A 10,542-nucleotide genomic window follows, 5' to 3' on the forward strand; every position below is an offset into this window, starting at 1 on the left:
GTTGTGCCGACCGCAGCGGACAATAGCAGCCGTAGTGTGGGAATCCGCTTTATTACGAAATAAAGGGCGCAGAAAAGAGTGAGTATCATGGCCTCTGTTGAAAAGAAAGGGTTTGAAGGAAAGGTGACTTCGCGCTCCGCTTGCGAGCTCCACCCACCGCGTACGACAGCAAGCCTTGGCTGAGGTGTTCACAGCAGCCCATGTTACTCGCGAGCTATGCTATTTCACGAAGCCGGAGGGGTGGTTCAGGGCCCCTTTAAACGCGTGTGGCCGGAGTGGTGCAGCCAGACAAACACATAGTTATTATTGCGGTAACCAAGTGGATTATTTTAACGCGATAGCGTTAAGGGCTTCGTGTCGCAGAAAATCCGGCGTCGGCGTAGGTGTCGGCGTCTGTGGCGGAGAAAATCATCCCCAACCACCTGGACCCCCCGACGGCGCAGGCCTTCCGCGTGGCGCAAGGTGTTAGTGAACAAAAATGGAATTTCTCACAGTGAAATCCGTCAGAAACATGGTAAAGTACGACTTAGCCACAACCTACCGACATGGTGGCGTCGTATTGTAATTTGAATGTACGAGACGTACACGAATGTATTCGTGTACGTCTGTTTTTAATCATCACGGCAATGTGGGTGTGTGTGCACGAGCCTATTGAAGTTACTGGTTTTCGACAAATGACTCCTTGAAAGCGCTTTTTAACGCGATAGTGTTAAGGGCCCCGTGTCGCAGAAAATCTGGCGTCGGCATGGGTGTCGGCGTCTGTGACGGAGAAAATCATCCCCAACCATCCCGACCCGCTCAGGCCCTCCGCGTGGCGCAAGGTGTTCGTGAAGGAGAAAATCATCCCGAACGACCCCGACCCCGCAAGCACCCCGCGTGGCGCAAGATGTTATTGAACAAAAATTGAATTTCTCATTGTGAAATCCGTCAGACAAATGGTAGAGTATGACTTACCCACAACCGACAGACATGGTGGTGTCGGATTGTAATTTGAATGTACGAGATAACTTAATTCTGTTACTAGGAAACTCAAACACAAACCTCTTTTCCAGCACTTCTACCATACCAACAGCGGCGCACTCAGGTATATGGTACTTACGAAAATCATATCCACATGGCGCTCGCATCCTCGGCTGATCAAATTCGGACTTCGCCTACCTAATGCGCTTTGGACACGCACGCGGGTCGGGGCAATAGCAAAAACAAAAAAATAACAATAAATCTTAAAAAAGGTGCCAGGGCCTTCACGTTTTATAATAGGACGACTGATATTGCCCCTGGAAATACGTCTACCCAGCAATGCATTTCTGTTTAAACGTGAAGCTGACTTTCCCACGTTCGGTTGTTGCAGTGAAGCCCACTGAAAGAAAAATGCGAAGCGAACGGGGCCCGCTAACGCTATCGCGTTCCACTCTTGAAGACGAAGCTTAAGCTTCCTCCAATTTTCGGACACGCGCGCGCGGCGGTGCAAGAGCCAACAAATAATACAATAATAAAAAAGCTTCAAAGTCAGGTTAACAGCGTAAGGGCACCAGAGGGGACAGAAGACAGTACGGCCTTGCGTTGTTAACCTGACTTTGAAGAATGTTTTACCAATAAGGCCAATTTTACACCTTTAATAATGAAAAAGGGCCCTAGGGCCTTCATATTTTAATATAAGACGACTTATATTGCCCCTGGAAAAAAGTCTTCCCAGCAATGCATTTCCGTTTAAAAGTGAAGCCGACATTAAGCGGATCGGTGTAAGCTTGGCCTTTGTAAGCTGGCTTTCCCCCGTTCTGTGTTGCAGTGCAGTCTACTCAAAGAAATATGCGATGCGAACGGGGGCCGATAACGCTATCGCGTTAAACTCTTCAAGGCGAAACTTAAGCGTCCTCCAATGTTTCACTGCTTCTCTACGTTTTCGCATCTGCATAATTGTGTCGCGATTAAGCGACGCCGAAGATTTACGCCAGCATTGAAGCACAATTCACTCGGTTGATGGAATATTACCTTTGTGTTTCTTTGGTCCAGCTCTGCGCCCCAAATTAAGGTGACGCTACCCGTCAAGCCGCTCAAGCGTACGCCTCCTGACCATCCGCCAAAACGCACAGTCGGCCTGCGTTTGCCGGAATTCCGTACAAGCTAAAGCTCTGTATTAGTCAGCAATTATGTAGCGGGTGTATAGGTCACCTTCGCAATAAGCCGATCGGTCATTTGTGTGATGTCTTCACTGGCGTATGCGCCAACGTGGAGGGCGATTCGTAATCATTGACACAAACAGAAACATGCGAGCCAGCGCGTGCATTTCAAGGAGGCGTAATAGTTGGCGTTCGGCGATGAACGAACCGCGTAACTCAGTCGGAAGAGAGCAATAGAGCACCCACCCTTTGGATCGACGTCTTTGTATGGGTGGGGAAAGTTCGACAACCACGGACCGCAAATCACCAACCAGCTATCTCGAACGGCAGTACTGTTTTCTCGGTGAAAGTATCCTCGTCGAAAACACAAGCGCCATTCTGCACCTGCATTTGCACAAATATTTTCGACAACTAAGGAATTAAGGAATTTCATTCACCCCTACGATTCCGGTGCTTTCATGTAGCGCGCCAAGCCCCAACAAGGGCGTTCCGACACTTTCATCATGTGGCAGTCTATTTTGATTCCTCTTGTAGGGTTCCAAGAAAAGGTCATCTGTAAGAGGAGTGACACAGAGCGAGCCAGCGCCAGCAAGATGGGAACCATCAGTGACAAGGACAGAGACCCTGCATTGCTCGGGACGGGCATTGCGACCGCAGTATTGCTTCCAGCAACCGTGGTCGCCGGTCCCTTGGCACCGCTGGTTCTAACAATTCGACTAGGAGCAGCTGCCGCCGGATCCACAGCAGCATTCGCTACCGTTGCGAGTCTGCCAAGCGATAAAAAAAAGTAGCAGGTTAGTGTCTGCGTTTGTGTATATTGTGGCGAAGTTTGGGATAAAATATTCAATATGTTCGTCACCAAACACGACAGTTGAAGGTGCACGCAAGAAAGTAAGAACAGTTTGCATTCAAACACATCGCAGTCACGTGGTTTTTCAAGATCGCAGGCAACTTCTACGGAAATAATAAAATAATCTGATGGTGCCGTAGGCTCTTAAACCCATAATGTTTCAAAACAGCTCGGAAAAAATTTTCACGTTCCGTGACGGCGTTTCACAATTTCATACTTGTATTTATTCAGTGGTTGTCACGTTTGAAGACGCATTAGCTTACACCCGGATTCTTACCCAAGCTTCTTTGCTCCTACATTATGGCACATTACACGTATATATACTGGTAGCAGTGAAGAGGAATTCTGGCAACAATAATGTCAAGACGTCTGTGGACGCTAATGCGATTAGCAGTGAAGCCGTGTATGATACACCGTATTGCACCGACGAAACGCGTCTTGCATATGGCGCGCACAGCACTTTCCGGGCGTTAAATTGTGATAGTTGATTGTACTTGAACAATCGCATGCAATTGCATCAAATAAAAATTGGATTTCCGAGGAAAGGTAACGCGAAGTAACCGTCTCGCTTTTCGGTGAACACCTCAACCGCGCCCTGAGGGAAAGCACGCCTGTGCGCGTGACATCGACACAGGACCGGAAAGCTTCCACTCCTCACGGAGGCCGGTAGGAGGAGCGATGCCGTCAGCGCTAGGGCGTAAGGCGCCGGAACACGCGCTCGCTCTCGACACGTGTGTGATGCATTGGGATCAATGAGGTAATAGTGAGGAATCAAACGCGATTTTGATAGTTCATCGCACTTGAACAATTGGATGCGTTTGTATCGCATAATAATGGCAAGCGAATCAGAAGGCGATGCGAACGGGGCCAGATAACGCTGTCGCGTTCCACTCTAACAGGCGAAGCTCAAGCGACCTTTAAGTTTCTAGGTATAAGTATATGCCACATATATGCCTATCAAGAAAGGGGTCAGGCAAGGAGACACAATCTCTCCAATGCTATTCACTGCATGCTTAATTAAAGAAGTATTCAAGCTCTTAGACTGGGAAGGCTTAGTAGTGAGGATCAACGGCGAATATCTCAGCAACCTTCGGTTTTCAGATGACATTGTCCTATTCAGCAACAATGGAGACGAATTACAGCAAATGTTTGAGGACCTTAATCGACAAAGTGTAAGAATTGGGTTGAAGATGAATATGCAGAAGACAAAGATAATGTTCAATAGCCTGGCAAGGGAACAAGAATTCAGGATCGCCAGTCAGCCCCTAGAGTCTGTAAAGGAGTACATTTATCTAGGTCAATTACTCACAGGGAACCCTGATCATGAGAATGAAATTCACAGAATAATAAAATTGGGCTGGAGTGCATACAGCAGGCATTGCCAAATCCTGACTGGGAGGTTACCACTGTCATTGAAAAGAAAAGTGTACAATCATTGCATTCTACCGGTGCTAACATATGGGGCATAAACTTGGAGGTTAACAAAGAAGCTCGAGAACAAGTTAAGGACCGCACAAACAGCGATGGAACGAAAAATATTAGGAGTAACGTTGAGAGACACGACGAGAGCGGTGTGGATCAGAGAACAAACGGGGATAGCCGATATTCTAGTTGACATTAAGCGGAGGAAATGGAGCTGGGCAGGTCATGTAATGCGTAGGAGATAACCGATGGACCATTAGGGTTACAGAATGGATACCAAGAGAAGGGAAGCGCAGTCGAGGTCGGCAGAAAACCAGATGGGATGATGAAGTTAGGAAATTTGCAGGCGCAAGTTGGAATACGCAAGCGCAAGACAGGGGTAATTGGAGATCGCAGGGAGAGGCCTTCGTCCTGCAGTGGACATAAACTATAGGCTGATGATGATGATGATGATGATGATATGCCACGCCTTCCTATATGAAATGCGGTATATGCGGTTTATATTGTCACATCATGCTATCACAAAAGATGCTCATACCTTATCTTATATTCTGACGTAGCCAACCAGACGGATTTCTGGTTAATATCCCTGCCTTCTATTTCTGTCCACCCTCCTCCTTCTTGACAAAGTTATTCCTCGGAATTTTGAGAATGACAACCCACAAACCAACGTCATGGAACAAAACGCCGACAGCCCAAGCTTTTTCTGTTAAATCTTCTCTTACCGAAGTATTAACCCTTTGTGGGACAGTGGTACAAATACCTACCCCTTTTTTACCTTGATTCAAACGCCTATAACAAATAAATGGTTGGAATTGGCACCACTTTTAGTGGTGCTGCCATCTAACGAAGTATTTTAGAAGCTTGTCTCGTGTTTTTTCGTCACGACGCCATGTGGCGCGCATACTGAGTCTCTTTTTCGAAATGCCTCGTAGAATATTCACTACCCGCTGTTGTGGCCTCAAGGAAACCTTCGAGAACGCTGCGTAAACCTGCCTGGTAACTGTTTTATTGTACCGGCTCACTAAGTGAACCCTCGTGATTCGTTTGCAATCATAAGCATACATTTTCGTTACCCTATTTAGTCAGTGTTTTCAACGAACCTTTCTCGGGCTTGATTTGTTAGGCCTCGCCGGACGGCTATCGCACCGATCATGTCGCCCAGGTTGATTTTACAGGCTTGCCAACTCTCCCCTATTCTCCGGGAGGCTCCCGATTGCTCATACACCTTCCGATCGCAGGGGCCCGGTTCGGTGGGGTATCGTCATCTCGATGAGGAACTTGTGATAAGATCACACTGCAGCGCACTCAGTTAGCTTCTCCGTCCTACAGCAGTATTATGCGGTGAAGGGTGTCAAGTGTCAGAAGGGGCCACTTGCGATCGAGGGTTATAGCACATTTTGTCCTGCGTGCATGTGAAGTCAATTCCACAAGCGCGCTATAATAATGAGTACCGGTATGATGTCCCATGTCTAGAAGCTTTACTTGCGATCATGCAGTGCCCTGTATGACGTGATGGCAGCCATGAAAAGCAAGAAATAAATATGTGTGCGAGTTTTTTTTCCGCGTCTTTTTTCGCGTTGAATGCTTCGGAGCATTTCACAAGGGAAGAGCACAATCGATTTGTAAATATTATGTCAGTTACACCTTCTTTTTTTCATTGATACTCCAGAGGACAGCGGTACAAATGTATACCACTTTTCATACCCTGTAATAAAGACAGTGGTACATATATGTACCACTTTTTTTACGAGAACTGTTGTGCAGAATTTATTAAAAATTGTGTCAAACAGCTTCTTAAGTCATCCTGAATGTCGTTTTGCAGGTTTTAAGCGAAAAATTGTAATTAAGAATAGCGCCTTAAAAAGGGTTAAAAAAAGTGCGAAACAATAGCACAAACCTGAAACTGATGTAAATTTTTTAGTGCGGCTGTGCACAACCTCCGGCAACGGCCCACGTAAGAGGGCGCCCTTATACCAGAAAGCTCGCCTTCGTGATTGGCGCTCACCGCCAGCGTTTCGCGGTAAACATTAGGGTTAGATAAGCTGCAGTTGCCGAGAAGCGTGAGAAGCAGTCGGGGATCTTTGAATGCGTCACATTTTTGTTGTTTGTTGCTGCGGACAAGCCAATGAAGCTGTTTGTTTCCCTTGAAGAATTTGTTTTCCCTTTCCCATGCTTAAACCCTTTCATCACTGAATCCTACGTTTAGGCAGCTGTGCTATCAAGATAGTGGTTCACCACCAGCCAACGTATCGTTTCATGCTGCTACCCTTGCCATAGGTCATTTACAAAAGAATGCTATCGCGTTCCACTTTTAAAGGTGAATCTTTAGCGTCCTCCAAAATATTTTTCAATGCACACCTTTCAAGCCAACGCTTTGATGAGCTGTGCCATGATGCACTAGGTATGTGTCGCTCTTGAATTAAGCGCTCGCCAACTTGGGTCGCTGAGTATGTTGCCACTGGTTGTGCGGCAAGCGAGGGAACAATTTTAACAATTCGCAGGCACCTGTGCACCTCACTATTCGTCTGGGAAGCCACCAACGGATACCTCGGCAACCCTATGCCACGGCGCAATGTGTCCCGAAAGAAGCGGAGACAGGAGCCCAGCTGCCGCATTAGGCGTTCTTGAGCGTTCGCACGCACATCCGGGCCATGCATTTCGGAGGCCACGTGCAGGCTACGCGGCAGCTCCGCTTGGTGGCGCCGAGTGTTCTTAGGAAAGCGCGAAAGTCGAGTCCCGCTGCACTACACACGTCACACATAGCTCGTTTCGACGGTGGCAATACCTCACGTCGCTGTGTTGATTCAATGCTAAGCGTGCGATGCTTTGTGATGATGTCTTTTTGCCATTGAAGAGCGACAAATGGCCTTAGAACGACAGAAAGCAGAGCTAGTTGGTAAGGATTCATAATGCAAAAAAGGGTAAGGCGTGCACACACGGACACAAGAGAGAAGTGAACAACGCAAACGCCGACTATCAACTGAAGGAAGCACTGAGGCGAAAAAGGAAAGAAGACCCAAACTCATCTGCGCAAAATTCAACCGCCCTGTTTGCCCTACGTAGAAATGGCCACAGCTGGTTTATAAAGTTCCCTTTAGCTGTGGCCACTTTTACGTAGGCCAAACAGGGAGGTGTATCACTCAGAGGCTAATGGAACATAAAAGATTGTTAACCGGTGGGTCGCCTTCCAATCTTTCCGTACATTGCCAAGACTGCCAAGATTGTAACTGCACGCCAGAGTTTGATGAATGCGCGATACTGTACAAGCATAGGAGTGGAGATACGCGTCTAATGATCGAGGCTTTGCATATCAATAATGGTGGAAGTGCATGCGTGAGTCAGCCTTCGATTACCTTACATAAAGAAGAGATCAATTGCCTCAACAGTTATCTCTCACGTAGACCGGTACGTGTACCCGATTGACACGTGGTGCTACCATTCCAGAGAATTCACAGATGAGTTTTGTGTCTTCTTTCTTTTCTCGCCTCCGTGCTTACTTCAGTTGATAGTCGTCGTTTGTGTTGTCCACTAATGACTTTATGACTCTTTTCGTTTCGTGTTGGCCGTTTAGCAAGTGTCTTCTCAGGATAAAAATATGCGTTGGCGTGCATGTGATTCTTTTTTTGATGCGAAGCATCTTATGCTCGAAGCTATGTCCCTCCTTGAATCCGCCGTATGCGTCCACACCCGCACTGCACATGCGCATCCTCCTCCCCCTCCTCTCCTTGTCTCTTATCCTCTCGGCATTCCTCATCTCCTCTCCGACGCTCCTCTCCTCTGCGCATGCGCATCCTCCTCCCCCTCCTCTCCTTGTCTCCTCCCCTCTCGGCATTCTTCCTCTCCTCTCCGACGCTCCTACCTCTCCGGATTGCGCAATGAATGGCAACACCTGCGGCTCTGTGCGTGATAATGCGAAGCAGCTTAGGTTAGAGGCGCGGCGGTAGGCGCCACAGAGGCACCGGCAAGAGTCACCAAGGCCGCGCGCGTTCGGTGCGAACGAGGGCAAAACGCCGACGGTGTCAACAACAGTTCTGCGTGTTGATGGTGCTGCTGCATGTTCAAGTTTATACAGCTGATAAAACTACCTTGAGTCGACCCCATAGCTGCTTCGCATACTACTCAGGGTTCCCCCAGGGGAAGATGGTGTAATTTCTTTAACTACGAGTATAAAAGACTCCTCGGAGATCCAAAAATTATGAAAGGAGTGTTTCAAGATCATCATATTAGCCGCAGGTGAATGCACAAGTAGTTAGCTTAGTGAAGAGTTGTGGACTGCCGCAGAGAGACGGTACATGCCCCGAACACCCTTCAACTTTGATAACCGGCGCATCAGGGGGCACAACGTCGCCGCTAAACCATCGACGAACTTTCTAACAAAGTGATCTTCTCGCGGTGATACGCGCCGGTAGCTTTCGTCATTTCACGAAGCACACAGCTTGCTTGGAGAGCACCTCAAATCAGTCCCGCTCGTGACACTTTTGAAAAAGGCGCATTGCAACCATAACACTGATTACAGAAGAGATAGTACTATCTGACGTAACTTGCAAAGAACGTTCCGAGTAAAAAAAGCTACCCCTCCGAAAGCATTGCACCAATGTGGTGCGAAATTCACAAAGGTTTTCGTTTTTAAGTGATCTTTTCCATTGGTGGTTCGCTTTCACTAATAGGTGAATATTGTATCCTTTCACCATAGGTGAATACGAGAATTTTATCCCGCATAACTTTTTTTGTAGGTATACAATGTACGCGTGGCAACATTAACGGGACCTCAAACACTACCATTATCCGCCTAGCGTATTCTCACACAGATCAACTGTACGTAACTTTTTTTATAGAGTTTCTCTGCTATTGTGTAGAACATAAAACACCACGTATCCACAGGGCACACACTTCGCGTCTACGCGAAGAGATATGAGAACAATATATGAGTGCACGCCGTATGTTAAGCATTTACTCAGATGGTAGATATAACGTCCAAATCATGTCTGGTCCGCCCTGGCCCGAATTCTCCGCGGACAAACCCGCGGGAGAATGAAGGCACGCGTGTTCTAACAAGAAGAGATATTTCGGCCAATGTGGTCTGAACGGAGGTGAGAGGCAGGTGACAAGTTACATGATACAGTCAGTGAGATGGAGTGATTATTGCTGTTCACAGGGAATTCGCTCTTTTCCTGACCATGTGCCGGCAAATGGTTAAATATATCCCAGCAGACTTATGTGTTCAACTCTTATCGCGCATTTCAGTTTGCTCGAAACGCCTTACTGCCTAAAAATAAGAGGCACTTTATTATATTTATGAAGGCTGAAAACACGCTTGACCGTTGTTGTTTTTTTTTTGCAGCAATATGCCGAGCCATTATCTGCTGGTGGTATCCCAAGCTGTCAACGTAGTAAGCCGCCACAGCATAATTGCCTCGGCGCTGATTTCCCAAGACGTCGTCTACTTCTCCTAGTTGTTGTTCTAGTAGTCACAGTAGGTGTGCAAATGGTGGTGGGGTTATTGCTTAAGCACTCAGTAACAGCATGCTAATCCACAGTTAAAATGGTTTGATATAAGCAATAAAGTATAATCATCCAAAAATTACATATATTTTGTCCTATGGTTCCTCATTCGCATTTGTGCACGTCTGCATTTGTAATCATGACGGCAACGTGCGTTGGTATACACGAGCGTATTCAAATTACTGGATATCACCAAATGACTCTTCGAAAGCGCCTTTTCTATAAGCCTCTATAAACATCGCAAATTCACGCGAAAAGTGAAGCATCCATTGCGATCGCAAATTACTAGAGAGCTATACGGTGTAAGAAAGTAGCTTTGTCGGCCGTATAAATATGCAAACATTAGCTTACTAACTAAACTAACAAGTATGGTATCACACGCGCACAAGTAAACATGTACACACCTCACTCGATGACTGCGCACATTCTCTATCAAAGTGCTGGCGTGATGAAGCGTGACAACAGCGGCGAGCTTCGTGATGCCTCTCGCTTAAACGCGAAGTAAGCTGCGAGAACGCAGCGCACACGAAGATATAAGCCCTCGGGCGACCTAGATTCCGTCCCTATCGCAAATTCCTTTCAATATAGGGCTCGCATGGTCGCACTCAGCCACGGCAAACGCCGCCATCGCTGCCGTAGGGGAAC

At 47.2% G+C, this 10,542-nt stretch overlaps 1 long non-coding RNA gene across 1 annotated transcript; it reads left to right on the plus strand.

Annotated features, from left to right (window-relative positions):
* The first annotated feature begins 2,607 nt into the window (after positions 1 to 2,607).
* LOC125940093 (uncharacterized) lies at positions 2,608 to 9,976 on the plus strand. Its single transcript, XR_007463333.1, has 2 exons — positions 2,608 to 2,914; positions 9,737 to 9,976. It is a non-coding gene; the product is annotated as an uncharacterized LOC125940093 (long non-coding RNA).
* Positions 9,977 to 10,542: the final 566 nt, after the last annotated feature.

The sequence above is a fragment of the Dermacentor silvarum genome, chromosome 9 (genome assembly GCF_013339745.2).
Source record: "Dermacentor silvarum isolate Dsil-2018 chromosome 9, BIME_Dsil_1.4, whole genome shotgun sequence".
NCBI lineage: Eukaryota > Metazoa > Arthropoda > Arachnida > Ixodida > Ixodidae > Dermacentor > Dermacentor silvarum.